The 23,311-nt window shown below is 35.7% G+C and overlaps 1 long non-coding RNA gene across 2 annotated transcripts in view; it reads left to right on the forward strand.

Annotated features, from left to right (window-relative positions):
• Positions 1-1,556: 1,556 nt before the first annotated feature.
• LOC119708423 overlaps positions 1,557-23,311 on the forward strand; it is a 45,876-nt gene continuing 24,121 nt past the window's right edge. For both annotated transcript variants that reach the window (XR_005259075.1, XR_005259074.1), the window contains exons 1-3: positions 1,557-1,891; positions 2,710-2,763; positions 21,239-21,364. This is a non-coding gene — a long non-coding RNA (uncharacterized LOC119708423). The remainder of the gene's footprint in view (positions 1,892-2,709; positions 2,764-21,238; positions 21,365-23,311) is intronic.

Genomic DNA, 23,311 nt, shown 5'->3' on the forward strand with positions numbered 1-23,311 from the left:
CTCTCCCTTCAATAAGCAGGAACATCTTCAACTGGATCAGGTTGCTGAAAGTTCTGTCCAGCCTTGAAAGTTTCCATGGTTGGAGCATGAATTTCTTATATAAAGAGTGAGACTTTCCATGTAAACTTATTCTAAGGGAGATGTTTATAAGAAACAGAAAAATGCAGTCTAATTCTACCTTTGCCTCACTTTTGCAGCCACTCAAAGAACACACTAACTAGCTTTTTAGATCACTAAAGTTATCTGCCAAAAGCCCTTTGTCAGTAAGGAGAATGCTCTCTCAGATTGCTCAGTAAACATTACTGCTTGTCAACAGTTTATTACATGAGGGACAATCTTTCCCCTCAAACATAGTATTATACTTTCAACATGTCTCAATCACCATGAATGTTTTAAAAGAGGTATATTTTTCTTTTACCTTAGACCAGTCACTTTTAAAATATTTTTACACCATAAATTTGTACTGGAAACAATAAAAAAAAGTTTCTTATCATTTTAGTAGTGAGGACCTATCTATAATAGTCAAAATACAAATTAGAAGCAGAACAAGTGTAGATATTTATATCAAAAGTATTACATGGTATGGTTGTATTTGATGGGAAATAACTGGATTGACAATCCAGGAGGGCCTGAGTCACTTCTAATTTTATGAATACATGGTATTAGGAGAGGTATTTATACTGACTATATTTACTATACTGTACCACTAGGTAGAGCATGTCTTAGGCTAGGTTTATTGTCTTACAGAATAAAATATCTCCCAGAGGAACCTGTTTCATGATCTCAGAACACTCCTTTGCAACAAGATTCCCTTTTTTAATACAAATATAAGCAAATCAGTCCATAGTTACTGTACAATGTAAAACCTCACAATCAGGTGGTATGGAATCCTCACTAAAAATAATGATTCTCTACTTTTCACAGAGTCTGATACGAAAACAAGAAGCTGATAGGAGCATCATGGTTCCTGTGAGATGATAGAGCAAACAAACTTTCAAATTGACTGAGGTGTCCTGTGAGACTCAGGTTCATGAAATGCTGGTCTGTAGGAAACTAACTTTATTACTTCTTTGAAGTTTAAGGAGTTTCAACTTCTTACTTTTTTTTCCTGATTTTCTCTCCTGGCCTTCTCCCAGTAAACAATTTTAATATGCTATTAGACTGATGATCAAGTCAGATTTACTCATAGGCTTCTTAATCCTATTTAATCCCATGGAATTGTTTTCTTATAATAAAGAAAAGACCGTGTTTTTCCAAGCATGTCATGGTTTTAAATGCAGATGTGATTTGCCCAGTAGTGAAGATATGATAAAGTGACATTTTCTGCCATTGTATTTAAGAATCTACTATGTAGTTTGACTTTAGTATTCTGTTTTATTATTTGGACTAATCTTTTGTTAGCTTGCTTACAAATTTTTGCTTCTACAGAGAGGCTAGTAGGGCTGCAGTGTCTTTTCCTTAATTACAGCACTGAATTTTTTCATTGGATAGTTTATGAAGTCATTATCAGGCCAATGAACTCATTCAAAGCAAACAGGATTAAAGTTCCACTGTGCCTCAGCAATAAGTTCCCAACCTCCCTTCAGAACCCACAGTTTTGCCTATCTTCACTGGGATTTTGCAAATTAAATTCTGATTCTGACCTTGCATAAGACCAACATTTCCTCTAGGAAAGTTTCGACAAATCCATCTCAACATTTCAGCTCTGACCTTCTCTCTCAGTGGAAGAAAGAACATTTCAAAAAATGTTAAGCAAATACCATGTGAAAATATGGGTGGTTTTTTAGCTTCAAATCAGGCAGAAAGTTGGAGCTTTGACTTTATGGGATGACTTTCTCTAGGACAGATAATGAAACTCAGATAAGGCTCTCCAGCTGCTTGAAATACAAAGGTAAGAATTTTAAACTTTTTTTTTTTTGCTTGACAACATGCTTATAAAGCAGGAAAAAAACCCCGTTTGCTCTCTATCCAAGCTCAAAAGCACTGTTGTCAGGATCTTATTACAGGTACTAAACCACATGATTGTAGTCATGATGAGTGTACTCTTCTAACAGAAAAGACCAATGGACATGATAGTGTTGGAAAAAATATTCTGCCAAAGGAATTAAAGAGGGAAATAAAACCCTAAACATTTTGTTTTTGAAAAGTGACATGATGAATCTCAGTAAAACATGCTTTTATTTCTCATGATTTTAATTTGGAGATTTAAATTTTTTTAGACTTGAAGATTTAACAACTTACTTTACCAACTCAGATGACTACTGTCACATTTAAATGCCACTGATTTTCAGCATACTGTCAGAGATTACTATATCTAGAGGATCAGAATCTATTTTACCTGTGATGTCAGTCCTCTTTCATTTAGACATGAGTTAAAAGATTTTCTTGCTACTGAACAAACAGTCCAAGTTCACTGTAATTGCAAAGAAGATGAGAGAGTCTGTGTTTGGGAGGAGAGTTAAAACTATTGCAGCTTTTCATGCCAAAAAAAAAATCTCTCTGTGTGTGAATTCAGTGTTGTTGGCAAAAACCCAGTCTGAAATAGGATTTTTTACTCACTTAACATATTCTTCTGGTGTGAAGGAATAATTTCCAACTAAACATCTTACAGAATGCTGCCTGCTGATTTTGCTAAGCACACTTACTGAAAATTAGTTCTTCTAATTGCCAAAAATACTTCTTTTCCAAATGTTTCCACCTTGATTCTAGCCAGCAGGCAAGACATACACTGATGGGTAGAAGAGGTATGAATCAAACCATGAGGTGAGTTACAACCTTTTATATTGCTTCTGAAATGAATAGATCCTCACAGGTATCAAATAAAATTAAAAATACAGTTCTGTATATATAATCTGTTAATGAGATTTCTGTTTCTGTTAATTTCCATCAGAATGGAATGTAATGACGAGGTGAAAACTAGTTACATTATACATGTAGACTTGCACTTCTGGTTGCACCTCAATTTATTGTGTTAGTACTGTACAGAATACATGCTTAAAAATTAGTGTTTCAAAAGCAGAACTCACCTGAACTATGTCATGCTTGAGTTCCAATGCTCCTGAGAGTTATTGAAAAGAGTAATACCTCATAACTATATTCTATCGTCTTCTGTTGGAACTATTTTCTTTTTATAAGTGTATGACATTTTTCTCAGATTTTATTAATATCTTTGTAACTACTAGAAGGGAAAAGAGTAGCTGAGATTACAGTGCCTCTGACAACTTAAGTTCTTCTCCCCAGAAAAGCTTTATACCTGTTAAAATCATGTTACACTTATGTAACTGGGAAAAAAAAAAGAAAAGGCATTCTCTGTTTTTACTCTGCTTTCTTTCTTACGGTGTTGTGGATATGTGGTAACACTTCAGCAGGTGAAGGATCAATGAAAACATACGCTTTGATTGTGACAGGCTTGGGATCCAGCCCTATGTACATGATTGATTTTATTACCCAATTAGTCTACTCCTCCTCTTTGAAAACAATGGCATCCCAAACATAGATTTGGTTTAAAGAAATAAAAACAATGATTAAATCTCAAAACTCAGTAAGTACAATATTTTTGGTAATTTCCCTTTTCCCCCTCTTTTATACTTAACATTAAGGAGATAAATTTTATAATGGATCTCAAGTGTTAGCTAAAGTCTATGAATATATATATATATATATATATATATATATATATATATATATATATATATATATATGAATAGGTGTGTATGAATACATATATATATATATATATATATACACAAATATTTAATTTTTATTGAACTTCATTTTGTGATGCTATGCTACATTGTTAAAAGTTTGCTTTTCAATCAGCTCTGCCAATACTAAAAGGACTATTTTACGTAGCACAGAGATGAATTATAGATTTTCCATGGCCAGACTGTGTATTAGTTAGCATTTAGATAAAAGCTGATGTTTGCTGGACTTTTGATTTTGAGATGTAATTGTCATGTTTCACGGAAATTAATATTAAAGAAAAAACATGGTTAAAGATCTCAAGCTAAATTAAGCTTTGTTAAGATGGTTAAACTAAAATGTATATACAGAAAAAATAAGAATGCAGCCCTGAAAGTTGTTGTGTGAAACCTCTTCCAGTGACTGCACTCAAATTATATGTCAGAATTACTGGATTAGAACTCTATAGGTGAAGAAATTCTCTCATTGTTTGTTTGTTTGCTTGGTGGTTGTTGAATGCAACAACCAAGCAAACTTTTCATGCAACCTTTGAATTTGCATAAATATTTCAATCCAAAACATTTGGGTAAACTACCAAATACCTTTAATTTCCCAATGCTTTCTAAACATCTTTGTTGATGCCCTGACCAGCTACATTAATGAAGTTTGAATATGTGCCTGATTACTGTTACCACTCATTTTGATGAATAATATGGCTACAAGCAATAAAATTTTTTCATATAAAAAGGAGTTGGCTTAGAATTTCAACTTTCAAATGCCTACCAACCAAGTTAAGAAGAAAATTTCTTCTTTAGTACTACAGTATGGTTATACAGGTATGTGAAATTTTGTAAAAAGTACTGTAAAAAGGGAGTTAGATGACAGTTTTTCCAATTATTTTCTTTCCTCTTCAGAGGTGTCTGCTAGAAAGGGAAGGTGATGATGCTCACAGACCGTACTGGCAGTTACCTAAGGAAGGAGAAAAAGCAACAGAAATAAATTCTTATAAAAACCAGCCCAACTTGGGAGTCTTTATTCAGAGAGCACATACAGATTTCTTGTATTTTCAGTATCATCTGGCAGAGGTTAGCAAAGTAAAGATTCAGGAAGTAAAGAGGCAGGTATGCTGGTTTGGACTCGGGTAAATTTTCTTCCCAGTGGCTCGTATGGGGCTGTGTTTTTAAAGAGATGGTTGCTTTATTGCTGAGCAGGGCTTACACAGAGCCAAGGCCTTTTCTGCTTTTCATACTGCCACACTGGGAGGATACTGGGGGCTCACAGGAGGCTTGAGAGGAGACACAGTCTGGACAGGTGACCTGAGGTGACCTAAGGGATATTCTGCATGACATCATGCTCAGTATATAAAGTGGGGGGAAGAAGGAGGAAGTGGGGAGACAGTCAGAGTGAAGACATTTGTCTTCCCCAGTAACCATTACATGTGACAGGAATCTGCTTTCCTGGGGTGGCTGAACACCTGCCTGCCCATGGGAAGTGAATTAATTTCTTGTTTTGTTTTGCTTGTGTGCATGGCTTTGTTCTTCCTGTTAAGCTGTCTTTGTCTCAACCCAAGTTTTCTACCTTTTACCCTTATGATTAAATTCTCTCCTAGATGCTGATGGTTGTATGAGTGGCTGCATGGTACTTAGCTCCTGTCTGGCATTAAACCATAACAGAAGGTAAAAAGGAGTGTGGAACACATTGACATTTAAAGATATAAAGGATACAAGGGTGCAGAATAATACCTAGAGTGCAGATTAATTAATAATTAACTAATTATTGAGCTCCACACAGACAGAAAACAGCAGATATTTGTGACCATGAAAGAAGAAAATCAAAAGGCATGTTGCCAAAGCATATTCAGGAAACAGAGAGGTTTTGATATCTGTCAGGTGGTATCTGAGAATGGTTCAGTTAAAACAAAATGTCTCACAGGCAAGTTTGCCTCTTATAAAGCTTTGGTTCAACTGCTTAATATATAGTTTACATCCGTATTAATGTCTCTGGCAGATTTCTGTTGAAAGAGGTGAAAAGAATGAAGTTCATGTGTTCAAATGGAAAAATACAGTAAAATGGATTATGCATAGAGGCCTACACCATAGATTTTTAGCAAGTTGGTGCAGTACATGCCAGTGAAATCAATTCTACAAACATACAAAAAACTTGCAGAATTTCAGATGGTCATGCACTGACTTTATGGATCTCTGGAAAAAACTGCTGAAGTCACCAAGGATTAATAGCAATTCATGCACAAAGGAACTGGTCTCACATGGAGGGCTTTATGATAGGAATATTGGGTGGCATCCATAGAAAAGGAACTTCTCAAAAGACAGAGACAAATATCATAGCACCCAGCTTCAGGATTATATGGATTATGTGTTGTTCATAGATGAGAAGAATTCTAAACTAAGTAATTATATAAAATTGTATGAAGTCATGTAGAATCTGATGGTGATTCCCCAGGTGCTTTTGCTTTCCTCCTACTTCTCATTACCTTTAAGTTTTGCCTCCTGCTGGAGGCAAACAGGGTAAGAGTAATCAGCCACTAATCAAATCCAGAATGGCAAACAGCCATATTCCTACTACAGAACTTTTTACTAAAGAAGGTAACAGATTTACTCAAGTTGCCACATAAAATATAAGAGTTGATTATGTATTTTCTTCTTTTAAATGTTCACTACAAAAAGGATCATAACAAATGTTTGTAAGCTGAATGATCTGCACCTCATCTTTCATTTTAAGATTTAACAACCTTGTACAGTTGAATCCATCCAACCAACAAATAAACAAGGCTGTTAACAAAATCTGTTTCTTTTAAAGTGTGCTTTCAAGTTTTCTATTATCACTTGGACACTGAAATAAAACCAACAGTTTTAGGGCTAGTTATTTCCCCCCCACCTAAAAAAACCCACAGCACAATTATTTTGTGGACTATATGGGATATTGAAATATTTCTGAATGCTAATTGAATAATACTACAATGAATGCTACAATGATTTGTCTAAATTCTGTTTTTCCTTTAGACAATATTGAAGACTTCTATGAGTTTGAACAGAAAGATACAGAGAGCAGTTTGCAAGGCTTAATCTTAGTGCACAGAATTTTGCTTCAATGAGCCTTCTAAAATTGAGAAAATATTTAACATAACGATTCTTAGAGTAGTATACACAGAGAAAGATATCCAAAAGAACGTACTTCTGATGAAGGTGACAGGTATTCTAATGAGCTTCCTTAGAAAGAAAAGAAAGTCCTTCAGGGGTGACTGAACCAGCCTATACTTAGATATTTTCTAAGCTCATTCTGAAAGAGGCTTTGTTTCTGTGTAGAGTGTAAAGAAAACGCAGTGGGAGAAACAAACCAAGAAAACCAGCCTCTGTGACTAATCTCCTTTGAGTTAAAACATATTGATTCAAAACTTTGTGGTGCAGTGCTTGTTCACTGGTCAAAGCCTGATATGAGTACCAGGGCAATTCAGCTACAGAATACACATGACTTTGATTAACCATCAGGCTAACAGAGAGAACAATCCCATCCCCTCTAGAGAAGGGGAAAAGAAAACAATTTCTAGAACCTTTCAAATCAGGCAGCTAGTCTTTTCTGTCCTCTAGCTAATAAGCTGCTCTCTGCATGAATCCTCTTTTTGACTGGAAGCCTTTTAAATCTGCCAGCTGGAAAACAGGCTTCCATGTGGCTTCTCATCTCTGGCACCTATTTGTCTTGACAAACAGGGCCAGCTGCACTTCTGGGTCTTTAAAGAACTATGTGGCCTCATATATTTGCCCCGTGTATATCACTGCAGTTAATGAAGATGTTTTAACACCCCAGCAGAGGATTCACCTCGTACAGAAACTACACTGTACTTGCACAGGCCTTTCTGTAGATTTACCTTAAACTTTCAAACCTGTAGACATTCGGCTCATTCAAAAAGATAGTTACAACACACCATCTGTTCTCAGTCAAAGCAAAATCTAAACAGAATAAAAATAACTTTAAAATCATCTTACTGCTCCTTCTGACATCTCTTGAGGTTGAGCACAGAATTAGGCCTCCATGTTATTTATACAGCCTTCTGAGGCATGCTGGATGCTTTGTAGATCAAATGCAATGACATTTTCTCAGCCTTTAGAAGATAGTTTAATTTTAAACTAACGACAAGTTATAAAAACTGAATAAGGGAGGAGTGGAAGAGGAAAAATGTTACACTAATATTTAAAAAAATTAAAAAGTGCTTTGTAATCTTCCTGTAATAATTCTGCTCACAATTTTTGTTGTAGTTTATTTTTAACATACTCTCTTCTAGGCTGAAGGTTAAAAAATTGCCCCCTATATTATCTCCGTCCATGATTTTGTGGCATCCTGAATTGGCATTTCCGTCCCTTTTTATTTAATTACCCATAACAGAAGCCTATCAGTCCCTACTTATATAGCTTTACAAAGCAGACCACTCAAAAACCAATCTGTGGTGTGCATATAGAGATATAAAAAGGGAGAAACATGCCATGTGGGGAAACATACTCACTGTTTCCATTAGGTTGAGTTTCTTAGTAAATGGCAAGACCAGTTTAATAAGAAATCCATGCTGGAAACACATACAAAGCCATAAAGATTCAGATTGTTCTATTTTTAATTAGTATTTTCTATGATTTACTGTATTCATAAGAAATGCTACAACAGGCATCATCACCCTACCAGAGAAAAAGCTTGACAAATGGGGCTAGATATGGACTTTTTTCTTAATCTGTTACAAAAACTTAGAAAATAAAGAAAAAAAAGTTTGAGTGTAATCCATTACACTCAGCATTCAACAAACTTAGCTGCCAAAGTAAAGTAGTCAGTCTAAGTCACTGGGCAACTCCTTTTTTGATAGCTGAGGTGGTGCAATGCAGAGGATCAGCTCACTAGCTCTCTCTGGCAGAGGCTTGTCTTTGCTGCTTCTTGGTCTATATATCTGGTTATTTGCTTTCTTCAGGGATCTATAGTTTTAATTTGTTCATACCATTTGGGTATGAGTCTTACGTTTCATGGGGCAGAGGCATTTTACTTGCATAAACATTGTCTCTAATGCACATTGGAATTACATAGTTTGTATATATTTGCATACAGTTATGAATAATAATAGGGATTTGTTGAGGTAATTGAAACAATGAAAGTGCCTACTTTCTACTGAGTATTTTTTTTCTACTGTTAAAATGTTATACCGCTGTACAACGAGTGCTACTTCAATATGTAATCTGTATTCAAAATCTCAACATATGCTCACATTAGAGCTCACAAGATTTAACATCATGTGTGTTGATCTTTATACCACATCAGCAGCTCCTATTCCTCTTTTGACTCTTGGCTGGCAATAAGGATTCGATCCATCAGACATTTCAAAGTGTGCAACAACTGAGAAAACAGATTGGCTGTGGAGGACTGGCTGCCAATAAGAAGGACATGACCACCATGAAGCTCTGGTTGATTTTTTATGCTGGTAGATATACACCCCAGTGCTTGCAGCTTGATCAAATTCCTATCCGGGAAGAAAGTGTAGGACTGCCGCACAATTGCAATAATGTGTGTGAAAGGATGTGTGAGTCATGAACCAGAGTCTTGAGTCTTACAATATGTATGACACCTGGCACATCTGTAGTGTTACAGTGCACGTTAATAGCAAGTGATGGAAGACTTGCTCTATGGATTGCCAAAAGACCAACCATGCATACATGATATACCAATCTTCAATATAGCAATAATTTCTAATAACCTAGATTTCCTTATATCTTCTGCATAATTGGAGAGCAGTTGATCACATGACAATAAAACAGTTGTGATACTTGTAAAATGGGAACTCATTGAACATTTCTAAAGCAGTTTTACAGATTGTGGTGAGAAAGTACCTCTTCAATATTGTTTTCTCCATAGCTTGGTTCAAAATCTCAGTTAACAGAATATTCTTGACTTGGACAAAAGCTTCTTCAAGAATTAAGCACTTCTAAGAAGTTGTAAAAATTCCATAATAAATATACCAGCAATCCTATGGCATAGACTCCTCTTTTCCTAAAATACCTTAATATATGCCAAAGAAAGAACATTAAAAGGCAAAATATGGTCTTGTTTCTGCATTTGCATCACACTTAGTGTATAAGCCAGTTGGAAAATTTCACTTCCCACATTTTCATATCTTAAAAATGTCTTTTTTCTTCCACATGGCCCCATCCGCTACACCACCACCACCACAATCCCCCACCTTGGCCTGGGGAAGGATTTCCAAGTCTTTTACAAAGAACTGAAAACTTAAATACTTTGATCTAGAAATTCCACAGCTGTGTTCTCTGGAACTTTTAGTTAGTTTGAATGTTTTAATTTCCATTTTAGTCCCTTGGTCAAGCTACTGTCTATAATGCTATTATGTGTTTTCATTGAGTGTAACAGGTGACATGACCTTACCTATATCACAGGAAAGGAAATCTGGTGGAGAAGTAGAATGTATGTACAATCACTAATATTTAAAGGTTCCCTTGTCCCCCATCATGGCTCTAAACATATTTCACGACTCAGCTGAAGAAAAAAGAAGGAAAAGTGAGTGAGACACTTTACCTTAGTATAGATTTACCTTTAAAAAATTGACACTAAAATAAAGAAAGGAAAACTCTTCCTTTACTATGAGATTAAGCTATTAGAAGAGAATTCGTTAATTTTTTTCTTTAACCTCTCAATGCATTTCAGCTAACAGAAAAGTTTAATCTTTCCAGTCTTCTTTCTAACATAGACATAATTTTTATGAATCTTGAAGGTTACAATGGCCTTTGACCATAGAACTATCATAAAATAAGTGACTAATCAGCATTCATTCAACTTTGTTATACTTACTCATTGTTATGGTGCTACTTGCTGTTTCAGTAGTGATAGTCATGCAATGCAATTTACAAGTTATTTCTTTCACACAGTGTTTGCAGCATTACCCAGAACACAGTGACTTTAATTGAACTGTTTCAAATGTCACCATTTACTAAGGACGTGTCAAGCGATAAAGGTGAACGTATGATAGATGAGCAGATATAAAGGTGATAATTTCCTATCAAACTGCACTAAAAAGTCCATACAAGTCTCTTCTACCCACTCACCACTTCTGTCTCAATTTACAGAAATTATAAAGATCTACCTCTTCATTCAAAAATGTATAGTCTCTTTTTTCCAATTTCCTTTTGTTCCTCTGTTTGATATTCACTTTGTTAAAAAAAGACAGGTATCAACCTTTTGAGGAAAGGTCTTGACACAAGTCAAAGATGTAAGTCAAAGATGTTTAAAAATGGAAAACATTCTTTGGGCAAGAAAGACACTAATTTATACCAGTTTTACTGCAGTGAGACAAGACAAATTTTATGAAGTTCATATTTCCTATGAACTTAGAAATCTAACATGTAACTCCAAGCACTTTTCTTGGAACAAAAACAAGATATACTTGAACTGCAGGCAACATCCCCTTAACACTTAGCGTAATAGAATTTTGGAATTTTCTAAGTATTGTAATACCAAAAGAATCAGCTTGTTCTCAAATAGAAAAATATATTCCTAGGTAAAGGAAACATGTCCTTATTTTTTTGTAGGATTACAGTTGTTTTTTTAACTGGAGAAAAAAGTTTTGCTAATTGCAGTGAAATATAACAATCAAACTGACAATATATTGCTTTCCATGATCTCCTCACAGATAATATTTCTGTTTGAACACATTTGATATTTGAAGTTACTCACCAACTGAAATCCCAATTTAAATCTTCATTGTCATAATTTGTATTTTAATCCCATAATGTAGTAAACATATTTGCATGGAAATAACTTTTTAAAAAATTTAAAATTTCCACCATTTAAAAAAAAGGGTTTTTAACTGAAAACTCCATTAGAAATCACAATCCCCAATGTGAGGGAAGGAGTAATTTGCTCCATGTGTTGGTCTGTGACATATCAGTTCAGTTCCTCAGGAATGAGTCAAGTTGTCCAACTTATCAAGAAAAAATTACATATGTAGGTTTCTATGTAATCACCTAATAATTATTAAAAATACAAGAAAATGTGCTGTGCTTTTTATTTTCCTCATGATATTGCTACAGATTGCAAGAATCTGTACAGGCAAACAGTAAAGGCCGGTTCAAGTCCTAAAGAGCTCTCAGTCAAACACTACTCTTTTGTGACAGCAAAAGAAAGTTCTGTCTGAAGCCATTTAGTTCCTCAGCTTTAGTTAGATGAGAAGGTAAGCATTAGTCTATTTTCTGGTGTGGTAAATTTAGGTAAGAAGGAGAAATGGAGTGACTTCATGAGGCTGAGGAAAGTTGATGAAATTAAGTGGGAACATATAGTTAATTTGGCTTAACAAAGTGGTCAGTGCTGCAAACATAATTCTGTACATCCATTGTACAGAACTGAGTTAGTGGGAGTATTTTGTATCTGAAGTTCATACTGCTTTAGTCAGACAAGAAGCTTTTATTTGAGAGGTTTCTCTTTCTGATTAAATGAACACAAACTACATTACAAGTAATTGCCATTAAGAATTTTGAAGAAGAACACTTCTATGTGTTTTCTTTAACATTTGCAGAAAATATTATTTTTCTTTCTGTCAACACTTCTAGTAGTGTATTCAGCTGACAGAATATCCATTAACATGAACTAATGGAGGTGAGAACACAGCTTTCAAATTCATTTTAATCTTGAGACTCCCTCTCTGAGTACTTGGTTAGAGTGAAACTTTGATTGTAATATTTTAGATTATTGTAATATTTTAGCTTTTTGCTCTTGGAAAATATTAGTGACACACAAAGACATACCTTTTTGTGGCTTACAGCTTCACATATATGAGCATTGCTACAATGTGTTTGATCTGTTCGCATTATTTTAGCTAAACAGTGGAAGAACATTTAAATTCCAAGTGATAAAAACAGGAACACTGATCAAATATACGCTAAAGCATGTCCATTTCTGCATGAGAATAAGGCTTGCAAGTTGCTACTCAAAATTTGTCTTTTGCCCATGGTGTAATTTGAATGCAGGTCATATGTATCCTGTAAATTTGTCAGTATTTTCATGGGTGCACATTGTAACAATATGGCAACTAAATGGTTAAATACATGTCAGCTACAAATTTTTAATTGGATACAAATAAGGGAAAAAAATCCCTCTCTATGTCTAGCTCTTTGGTGTAACTAGGATCCAGTGGTAGATGAAGCTACAAGAGGAATAGAAAACTTTCAGGGTTTCCAAAAATAAGTTCCTATGAACACCCATTCTTCTGCAAAAGTAAGAAAGATTAGAAGTCACAAGCAAACAAAATCCAGTGATTAGACAGAAAGAAAACAGCCATTAGTAGTACCTTTTGGGAAAAGGTGTATGGCATCTTGGACAGATTTTAGTGTTGAATGACTTCAGGGAAAGTAATGTTCATTTCTATTCAGTTCTGTATTTAAAAGCTGTGGTTTGATGCTTGCCAGTAATCCATACATTTATGTCCATGGTACTGTATGAACGAATTGGCCCTGGCAATTTAACTTCTTTGGTTCATGTAGTCATAAACTTTAAAATAGATACTAAAGATAGTTTATACTTAAAATATTACATACTTGCTAGAGATTTTAAGAAGGGGTCTTGTTTAAACTGGATAATTATCATACAATCATAGTTTGGAAGGGAGAGTACCTTAAAAAGATTGCCTTGTTCCAATCCCCCTGTCATGGGCAGAGACACCTTCCATTAGACAGGTTGCCCAGAGACCCAGCCAAACTGATCTTGAACATTTCCAGGGATGGAGTATCTGCAGCTTCTCTGGGAAACTTGTTTCAGTGCCTCACCACCCTCACAGTCAAGAATTTCTTCCCTAACACCTAATCTAAACATACTCTCTCTTGGTTTGAAGCCATGCCCCCTTATCCTATTACTGCACGCCCTTATGAAAAGCCCCTCTCCAGCTTTCTCATAGGCCTCCTTCAGGTTCTGGAAGGCTGCTCAAGAGCCTTCTCTCCTCCAGACTGAATATTCCAACTCTCAGACTGATTTCATAGGAGAGGTGGTCCAGCCCTCTACCATCTTGGTGCCTCTCCTCCTGACTCGCTCCAGCAGGTTCTTGTCCTCGTGTTGGAGGCCCCAAAGCTGGATGCAGGTGGGCTCTCTCCAGAGCAGAGCAGAGCAGAGGAGCAGAATCACATCCCTCAACTTGTTGGTCACAGCTCTTCTGATGCACCTGAGGACATATTTGGCTCTCTGGGCTGTGAGTGCACATTGCTGGGTCATATTGAGCATCTTGTCAACCAACACCCCCAAGTCTCTTCCCTCAGAGCTTCTTTCAATCCATTCTTAATTCCCATAATTATATGGGAAACAATTTAGCCTAATACCCTTCTAAGACTATTCATAATGAATTAATTGGGAATGGAATTCAAGAGATGAATATGCTTTGAGATTTGCCAAAAGTGAATTTTAATCCAAAATGTGTGGGTGTTACTTTTCTTTGATTGTTTAAATCCCCCATCACATGCCACTGCATAACATTATTACGGCTTCTTGCTTCTTAGTAGCAGCTTGATGCCATCCAATTCTCCAAGAGAATTTTAAATATTTAGAATACTGTCCAAGTATGAACTCATCTGGAACACCAAGAACTACAATTAAACTAATTAAACTCTTGCAATCTGGCATTTCAATTTATTGCAAATAGGTAGAAATCTTTAGCTGAATGACAAAGTCTGTAACACACTGCATTCCCTTTTGTTAATTGCAGTTTATATTGTCAAGATTTTAATGAGCTGATAAACTTGTTCTCCAGCACTATTCAACAAATTATGTTGTTTTTGTAAGTCCATAAATTAGTATATTGAGTAAGAAAAAAGCCATTAAATTCATTGCATACTTTTCTTCTACATGTATTGCATGCAAATAAGACCAGCTAGAGGGGATTCTTTTGAGCAGTCATATCTACTGGGGCAAAATTATAATTCTTTTTCTCTCTTCCATATCTCCCTAAAGTCATATATGTAGGAAAAGTATTGAGATGCTAGATTGTTATTTAGGACTTGAATAAACAGGAGCTAATTTTTAATGGTTAGAAAGTAAAAGAATGCAAGAGACAGACAAGTCAAAATCCAAGACAATACCAGTCATACATAGCACCAGTACGGGATCAGGCCCTTTGTCACTCAGCTTTATACTCTGTGTCAAAGTCATCCAATATTTATCTCTATTATCTTAATTTTTTCCTCCTGAAAATGGTCACCAATACTATCTCACTTGCACCCAATACATTCACATCTCATAGCTGAACAGGCTTATTGCTATCAGTTTCTGAGTACTTTGAAAGTGTGAACTGTTTAGCGAGGCATAAGTGGTGTGCCAAGAGCCTGAAGCATCAGCTCTGAAAGCACAGGCTGCTTCACTGATCGCCTGCAGAGTCCCAGATGCTGGCTCTATGTTACTGTGTAGAGCAGCCCTCAGGGTAGCCTCAAGGCCAGAAGAGCTTGCCATCTTCCTTGATTGCTTGTTCAGTCATCCCAAAGGCGAGCTCTGGGGCAAACCTGCTGATACTCCTGGATGGCACTGGGGATTGGTGATGTACCCAACCCATCAGCAGCAGTATTTGCACGTATCCTTTGGATATTCTATTTGCCATTTCATTGACATCAAGTAGGGAAAAAAAGAAAATAGTCTGGGGATTATTCCTTGAAGATACCCTTAGGTTCTTCCCAAAAGGACTCAAAATATTTGCTCTCATAAGGGCAACAGGGACTTTAGGCAACCTTAGTTTGTACTGCAGATAAAAGATATAATGAATGCAAAACCTCTTATTTACAGGAAACCTGAAGTCTTCACTTTAGCTACAGGATGAAGATATCCGCAGAACAGATGAGTCTGAAATAATGAAATTATTCTATATAATTAAAAAATGTTAACTTTCTGAAAAGCATGGGGCCATGATTCAAAGAGAGTAATTCTCAACCCATTGATGATGCATGTATTCCTGGCCTGATAAAGCATAGTTCATAAGTTAATGTCAACCTTTAACTACTGATGAGGATGACATGGTGAAGGTACTCTAAGCTTACACATTTTATTTCATATGTAATATAAGATAGGGACAGTCATGGACAACTACTGCAGCTCATACAGTTCACTTAAGTCTAGCAACATCCTTTTATTGCCTGCTCAGATGTGAATTTACCAGAGCAAGGAACCTGCAGTAGTTGGGCTTTGGTTTTGCCTCTCTGTGCCCTGAAGTTATACCCTTGTAGTTCCTTTTCTTGCTGTCTCCCCCTGTATCTTCTTTCACAGATAAAAGCAATGGGATTAGTGTACATTTTTTCCTCTGGAATCAGATGAGGTCAGAAATGCACATGAGCTTGAAACAAAAAAAAAAAAAAAAAAAACAACCAAAAAAAAAAAAAAAGGAACCACACACACACAAAAAAACCCAATCAAAAAAAGGGAGCTGGAAGTGTGTCGGAACTCAGAATGTCCCACAGACATTCTCGGATGTTCCAGACCTAGATTCAAAGCTACAATCCTAACTGTAATAAAGTTCGTATCTCTAAAAAAGAAGTTTGTTATATTTGAAGAATCCCTATCATGTTATCTCATAGTGTAAAAGATTTCTAATCCTAAAGTTTCTTATTCATAACTGTTGTTTTTAAGAATTTTGTTTTAGAATGTGTTAAATAATACTCACCAATTAGAGTTCGAACTATGACCAAGCTTTAACTCTACTTAGTAAAGTAATTGACAATCAACCCAAAAGTTTTCTACATCAAAAAGTATTCAAGTCCTTTTAACTTAGCAATTTAACCATATATGACAGCTAAGCTAATTTTAAAAAGAAGCTTGAAGAAACATAAATCCAGACATAATTTCTTCAATCTTCTGTTGTTTTAAGATTCCTCAGCTATTGCAAACTCTAAAATAACAGTCTAATGTTATAATACTTAATAATTGTGTGATTTCACACATATTATTAATAGTCTATATTATTTAGTTGATTTCTAATTACTATTATATTACATTTCTCTATGCAATTTTACAAAACAGAACAAATCAAGATTTCATTTTCACATCAAAACCTATTCTTCATTTTTAAGATTTTGAGAAAATCCTCCAGTCCCTGTGGGGACGTGGATTTATTTATGTTTTAACAGATACAAAGTACAAGTAAATTTCAGTAAAAAATGTGAAACTGTATCGATCAGTGCGCTCCGACACAAATAATGGCAGTGATGCAAAGTCAGCAGGGCAAATCATCGGGGAACAGCAAACAGAACCACTCAGCAGAGCAACCCCACAGAAGTGCAGTCTATGTACCTATGCCACTAGAGGCAACAGCAAATTCAAAAAAACAATTCATTAAGTTGATCACTGCACTGGTTCCATTGGTTCCATTCCCACCTTTGTCCTACCCTATGATAAGACTCATGCTAGAAGAGGGTTCTGGAATCAAACAAAGCATAACTCCAATAGATAGTCTTCAGGTTGGACCTTTTGGGAAAATAAAAAATCCAGACCTCAAGCCCAATAATTTATAACCAGAATAAGAAGGTAATATTTTTTAATGAAAGATGATTTAGGAGCACCCATTACTGCCAATGAGAATATTCTGTGGTTAGTTTGTATTATGAGACAATAACAAGCTACTTCCTTTCTTTTTTTTTTCACTTTTACTAAATGCTATTATTGTGGTGCATAATATTTTGTCATCTCTAGGGTATCTGACTGGACAAAATGGCACTTGATTTAAACTCAGAATATTTGAAATTAGGACGGTATAAATAATACATCTCAAAAATTACTTACTAGAGGATCCAAAGCTTTAAGTGTTGCAAAGGAACTCTTCATAAGGACTTCTAGTTAAGTGTCCTCTACTATATTCAATAAATCCTCTTTACAAATGACTTCGGCAATGCTACTAAAATCTTTGTGGTTAAATGTACAGATGACAGTTTGCAGGTTCAATGGATAGTGAGGTTCACCACAGCTGCAATAGTGATTGAAGCTCTTGAAGACATGGTTACTTCATTTCTGTTAGAAAGTGTGCTGTGACATGGCATCTGGTAGCATATTAATGAGTCTATATTTACAAAACTGAATGTTTAGCCTTTTAAAGGAATAAGTTGAATTATTTGATGATTATCTTAGATGATTATCTCATGTACTCTTAATGTAATGCTTGGTGAAATTTACCACAGAAAATCTTACAAAAGTTGAATTATTTTGCTCTATTGTTACAGTAAGCAAGTCTTGTGGTGGAATGCCACTTATTCTTATGATAACCACTATTCAACAAATCATTAGCAAAAATTCAAATTAATTCCAAAATTATCCAGAAAGCTTGAGAAAGACTTTGGCTGTATAGCTTCATAAACTAATGCAGCAATCTATGAGAAAAGAGATTACGAAATTAACTGGATCAAAGACTGTGGGTGCTTAAATATGAAGCAAATATTTAAATGGAAGGAGAAAGGCTTTCAACATTAATAAAAAAGGAATTAAAAGTCAATAGTTGGAAAGGAATTTTAGAAAATTCAACTCTAAAGTCAAAAATTTCTAATGGTAATGATACAGCTTATTACTGAAGATTGTATTTCAGTATTACTTGGACTCTCTAAAGCAGAACTTGAGACCCTCTAATGCAAGTTTGAGAGGCATTCTTCAGCCCACAAAGCAGAAGCAGTGCTCTTTTTTTAGCTGTGAAGGGCTGTAAATATGAGCATTGCTTCTCATTCTTCTTCTTCAGCCGCAGTTTATATTCTGAGTGATTTCTCCAAGTACATTTAGTTGATGGTGTTTCATCACCATTTGTAAGGCAAATGGCTTTAATCAAATTTCTTGCTTTATGCTTGTTCTGGTTGTATATTTTGGCTTCTGATTTTATGAGGGTTTTTATTTGGGTGAATTTTAATATCATAGAAGGTGTCCTGTTTGTACATGACCAGACAAGCCTCTATTTAGCTCATTTAATTGTCTCTTTGTTGGCCTCACTAATCAGATCTGACTACTTTTACAAGCAGTCTGTGTCCAAGAAGCAACCAATGCTATTTCATTTACTTGTGCATAATTTTTTTTTGTCATCCTCACATCAGTGAAATCATATCTGCACAGCTGGTGTTAGCTGGATCTGTTCTGGTCACTTTTCTGTCTTGTTTTTCAATGAACCCAGACACCCGCTGATATCCTGAAAATCTCATGTCCCTTTCTCTGGAAAAAGGTGTTCTATTCCCATTGTTTTATACTGCCAGAATCTCTACACAGATCTTCAGATTTAAAATCTTATTTGCTTTGAACTCAAGGACAACAATTTATTTCCTTAATTGGCCTCATGCAAGTAAAATTCAGAAATATTCTACTAAGGTGTATAGCTAGAAGACATGCATCACATAAGCATGAACACATTAGATGTTCAGACATTTTAACTAGATATGTTTGCAGCTACACTTGCATTTGCATATGTTCTGACATTTTGCTTGTATTTACCACTCAAACATGGTTTCCCTCAAGGTTTGGAGACAACCAGGACTGACTTTCAAACAAAATTGTATGTGTAGGCCTGATAGACATATAGCATTAATAAAGGGATTATTTTGCTGTAAAAGAAATTTATACAGTAGGCTAAGTCCTTAAGCCAGTCCTTATCTTACTATGTCATTAATATATAATGTGACAGGGCCAATATCAAATATAAAATTAATTATGCATGCAGATGAACTTTTAATTTAGTTACCCTGGAATACAGCAAGGTTAACAGAATTACAATGAAGCTATTACAACTGAAATGAAAATAAGATGTATTTTCATGTTGCTGGTTTAGAGACCTGGATTTAGCAGTATTCAAATCCTGCTCCAACTTGATTCATTCACAGAAAATGAGTTCAAAGTAACACCATAAAATGTGTTTGCACTCTCTCTGAGCTTTATACAGCTGCTTTATGGTTTGTTTTAATAACAAACATTTTTACTGTTGTGGTGTGTAATAAGTATGAAAGACCACATCCTAAAGCCTGCAGGGTATGAGGATGAAGAGTCTCTCTATCAACTGAGGAGATGAGGTAGCCTGTGTAAGACTAGAACTCTGGGGCCCATTTGTCTTCATATATAGCTTATTTCTGTGTGACAATCAATAGATAATTTGCTTTGCGGGCAAATATTCCTTTAAAAACAATTGCCAAGCTTTTATCATGGGATTCATCTCACCTGATTAATTTCTTTTCCAGTGCTAACAGAATTCTATTACTTTGGTAAAATCAGATACATCTGTGTACATTTGTGGCCTACATCATGACAAAAGCTGAATTTTTCTTCCTACAAGGACATCAGAGGAAGATATAGGTTAGGATAAATATATGAGCCATACTATGAAAATTATTATTTTCTTAACTGGTGTGTTGAAGATCCTTAATATAAAGCAGACCCCCATTTCTACATAGGGATTTAAGCAAACAGAGCATATTGCCTTTGCATGACAAAGTCTTGGCAGAAGGGCAGATTTCAGGGTAGCTTCTGTGAGAAGACTCCAGAAGGCGTCCCTGTGTTGGAAGAGGTCCATTCCAATAGGCTCCGAGATGAGGAGGTAAAAGAGTTAAGAACTGAGTTGAGCCCAGGAAGAAAGGAGGGGTGAGGGAAAGAAGTTTTTAGTTTAATTATTTTTTATCCTACTCTGTTTACCAATAATTGGCAATAAATTGAATTCATCTCCCCAAGCCAAATTTATTTCGCCTGTGAAATTAATGGATATTTCAACTCACTAGCTTATCACTGCATTTTCTCCCTCTGTCTTGTTGATGGAAGAGGAGTGAGAGTGTCACTTGGTAGGTATCTGATGTCCAGTCAAGAACAATCTACCACAGAAAGGTCTCTCACTCTCCTTTAGAAATCTCTCATCCCTTCATTACTGATTACATATACATCCAGTGAGTGAGGCAGACTTGGCTTTAACACCCTTCATACCCTAAAGAAAGTTCAGTTCACATTTATCTTCCTAGAAGAATGTGTTGTGTACAAGTATACAAAAAAATTGATTTCCAAATTTCCAATTTTATCACTTTCCAGTGACATCAGGATTCCAGAACAGAAATTGGAATTCACTGAGTTAGAGAAAAAATAAAAAAAAGAGAACATGTTATAACCCAATAAGTGAAGAACTTAACTGGCTTCTGTCTACTCCATCTTAAAGACATTTGGAGATTAGAAGTCAGAATCTTTTTTGCAAGGTGAAGGTCATATTCCTTGAAATGTTTCATAAAACATTTGAGATCCCTAAATATACTTTATCTTTTCTAGAGGAAATTTAGAGGTTTTAGATTCCATTCCAAAATACAAGACTGACATTCAACAAACCAGTTAAGCAGAGCTTAACAGCCTAGGTCTAGACTGATTTGAGAAAATACTAGCTAACCTACCATGTAGCCTGAGATACTTTGGATGCTTGAAATAGGATTTATTTGCCTGTCTATTTGTATTTGGTGCCAATTTAGATATGCTAAAGTGTCCCATTTGGTTTCTGTTTGCTTTTCTAAAACTGTGTTGAATCCTTGTATCTGATACTATGTATCATATTTGCCAGTCCTAAGAGACCAACTTGTACAACTGGACAGCTGAAAATGGGAGATGAATAAACTGAATCCAGCTTTTAGGACCCAGGAGAGAAATTTCTCTGAGCACATGTAGTTCTGTTTGTAGGATCCTAAAGGTAAGTATTGGGTCATTTGGTTTATAATTATCCAAGGATCTAAGCCCAAAGAAACAGACTTCCTTAAATCATGCCTACCTTACTAACACTTAAATTGAGTGCAAATTTTCAGCAGGTTTCTGCTAAAGTATTTCACATATTAGAAAGTCTAGCTTTAATATTCACGTTCAGCCAGTTTATAGATGAAAATAAAATGTCAAGGAGAGGCTCAAACTTTTGGACTGCTGTTCAGAGGAATCTTTACAAGCTGAGGAAAGGGGACAAGACAAACCCCATGAAGCTGACGAAAGAAAAGTTTTAAGTCCTGTATCTGAAGAGGAATAAATCCACACACCAGTAAACAGTGGAGGATGATCATCTGCAAAAGAGCTTTGCAAAAAAAATCTAGTGTTCCTAGTGGACCATGAATTGACTGTGAATCACAAGTGTCCCATGAATGGAAAAAAAGGGCTGCAGCATCCTAAGCAGGAAAAGCATTTCTAGCAGACAGAAAGAGGAGATACTTTTCCCCTGCTCTGCACTATTGAGCATGTCCATCTGTGGGCTTTCTGGCAGAAGAGTCATGTACATGCTGGGGACAGTCTAGAGCAGGACCACAAAGACACTTATGAGACTGGAACACCTTTCATGCAAGGAGAGCTGAGACATGTAGGACAGCTCACTTTGCAGAAGAGGGCTTGGGGGCCCAGCAAGGGGCTGGTGCAGGTCTTCCCAATGTTTATAAATATTTGATGGGAGTGAATGAAGAAGTGGGAGCCAGATCCTTCTCATTGGGAGTACAAAAGGCAAGAGATAGAAATTGAAAAGCAGTAAAATTTCATATTATCATAAGAGTAAACAAGTCCAGTGCTGGAAGAGGTTGTCCAGAGATGCGGTGCAGTTTGCATCCCTCAAGGTATTCAAAACCTGAGAGGACAGAGACCTGGGCACCCTTCTGTAGTTGATAGTACTCTATGCAAGGGTGTTAGACTCCATGGTGTCCAAAGACCCATTAGGACCTCAACGATTCTGTGATCCTATTAATCAGATACTTAACAGTGGACTTATTGAACTGAGCCAAATGAAGCCTTAATGGAGAATGTACATTCTCTTGTCACCAGCTGAACTACCATAGATTAGTGAATATGCCCTGCTGTTTGATCAGTCATCTGTGTTTTAAAACTGTTCCTGTGGGAATGAAAGCAATATTTCAAGAACTTTCATCAATTAAATTGCTCAGGAAAAAAAAAATACTGTAGAGAACAATCTTTCATTGGCAGGTGTTAGACTTTGCGACTTATGAAATAATTTCTAAGCCAAATTTATTATTATATCAACAAAAAAACCCCCAAAAGAAGCCAAACTTGCTCTAGTAATTTGTTATGCCATGCAGTGGGTCTCTTTAATATTGAAAAATTGTATAAGTAATAACATCTTGTATTAATATTAGATCTGCATTTATAGTACAATTGATGTTACTGCTGTTATGTTTTATATTATACTTGTCTATGAAAGTTGGGAGATGTTAATCAACTGAACAATGGTGGTTAAGCAGACATGAGGTAATAAAAGGACAGGTTGATAACAATCATTACTTTAGAACTAATAAAATCTGTTGTGTGTAATTTACCTATAAAAGTTAAAGCTCACTGTAATTGGTCTGTCATTTTTTATTACTGCAAAATATGCTCCTGTTCATATTATAAGAGTTGTTGCAAGGCAGTTTGTAGGTGCCATGGTCTGGCTCAGTTTGACTCCTTAGAAAAATTATAGATGTCATCTCTAGGAGAAGAAAACCAGAATGGGTGGTATATGCTCTTTGTGCAATGTCTTCCGGAGGCACACATTATTAGTAGAGAGGATATCAGCCCAAAGTTTCTTAGCTGTGAAAAAGGTTTAGGCAGCTTCATTGCATATCATTAAAGACTAAGCTGAATTGTTAATATATGAAGGTTTTAAAGCTAGTTC

Source organism: Motacilla alba, chromosome 1A (assembly GCF_015832195.1).
Source record: "Motacilla alba alba isolate MOTALB_02 chromosome 1A, Motacilla_alba_V1.0_pri, whole genome shotgun sequence".
NCBI classification, from domain to species: domain Eukaryota; kingdom Metazoa; phylum Chordata; class Aves; order Passeriformes; family Motacillidae; genus Motacilla; species Motacilla alba.